This window comes from Chinchilla lanigera, unplaced genomic scaffold, assembly GCF_000276665.1.
Source record: "Chinchilla lanigera isolate Chin_1 unplaced genomic scaffold, ChiLan1.0 scaffold00014, whole genome shotgun sequence".
NCBI classification, from domain to species: domain Eukaryota; kingdom Metazoa; phylum Chordata; class Mammalia; order Rodentia; family Chinchillidae; genus Chinchilla; species Chinchilla lanigera.
In genome coordinates this window covers 4,534,875-4,536,548 of record NW_004955415.1, presented here as the reverse complement: position 1 = coordinate 4,536,548, position 1,674 = coordinate 4,534,875, and positions in this window count along the sequence as shown.

Genomic DNA, 1,674 nt, shown 5'->3' with positions numbered 1-1,674 from the left:
TGGCCTTGAACATGGCCCTCCCATGTACTTCACCCTCAGGGCTCCTATGCCCAGCAGTAGCTATAGTATGAGATCTAATAAATTATTATTGCAAACATGGATATGTTTGGTGGATCATTATTTCTCTAGCACTGTCCCATTTCCAGAGCATGTCTATCTTTCCAGACTAGATTACATGGCCTGTGATACAATAGATTAGAAAAAGTCTCTAGTCAAACGATATGTAATGAGGTAGATTAGATGATCTGAGGCTCAGTTCTAGGTAGTTGTTTGAATAAGTCTCACATCCTATATCCCTTCCGGTGTCCTTGTCTTCCCTCTCACTCTCTACTACAAATTACAAGGAGCTTGCTCCTAAGGGTTCTTCAGTTGGCTAAACTTGTCTCCTTTAGGCAGTCCACATTTGCCCTCTGGTGGCCAGATTATGCTACCACATTCCACTTGAAAGATGGCCTTAAGTACTGTAAACAGTTAACAGGTCTATAATCTTGGAATTAAATTATTTGAGCCTGTTTATGATTTTTTGTATTATGATTTGCTAGAAATATTAAACAAAACTGTTTGACACATGATAAGAAAGCAATAAACATGAGTTTTCTTCCTGTTGAACAAAAGGACCCTTCTTAGTTAACAAAGAAAACTCTTGCAGTTATCATCTGGAACACTGAAACCACAAGATCTATTAATGGAAGAAAGGGTTGGTAAGGCAGGTGTTTGACTGTAAATGGTACTGGCTAAGTTCCAAGAAAGGGATAGACAGTAATGAGGACAGCAGTTAAAGAACGCTTAGTCTGTGCTAGGCACATCTTTTAATCCTCCTGAGAACACATTGAGGTTCCTAGTCGTGTATTAACCTATGGAGAGTATTACTCAACTGGGGCAAAAATGTTGCTCATGTGGCACAATTCATAAAGTATGAACCAGCCTAGATGCCTATCAACATATGAATGGATAAAGAAAATGTGGCATATATGTACACAGTGGATAACACTCAGGAGACTGAGGCAGGAGGATCATTTTGAGTTTGAGGCCAGCCTCGTCTACAAAGTGAGTTCAAGACCAGCCTGAAGAACTGTATAGTGAGACCTTGTCTCAAAACAAACAAACAAACTAAAAAGGCATAAAAGTAGAAGAGGAACTATTACTATGTAAGAGGAAAGGAGTAAGGGTAGGGAAGAAGAGGTTTAAAAAAAGGCAATATAGGAATGGATTCTGTCAAACTATGTTATATACAGGCTAAGCATGGTAGTACATGCCTGTAAACTCAGCACTCAGGAGGTTGACACAGGAGGGTCACCTTGAGTTCATATATATATGCATGTAGGAGAATACCACATTGAAATCCAGTATTTTGTAAATTTAATAAGCACTAATAAAATATTTTTTACAAAGAAAAGCACTCAGATAGTTGAAAGACCAGAGATATAGGGAGAAGCCACAGAGGGCCATATAAGGAGTGCAGGCCAAAAAAGGGTAATATCAGCCTCTTTAATTTAAAAATCAAAGTTCTAAACTAAAACCCTAATGTCCAAAAGGGCCAAAGGTTTAGTCAGTGTAAACTAAATTGCAAAAGTTTTCTGTTTTGGATATGGTTTTGACTCCCAGATCTAAGTCATGGTGTTAAATGAGTCAAGAACATTAGATTCCTTTTTTTCTTTAGAAAAAGAGCAAGTT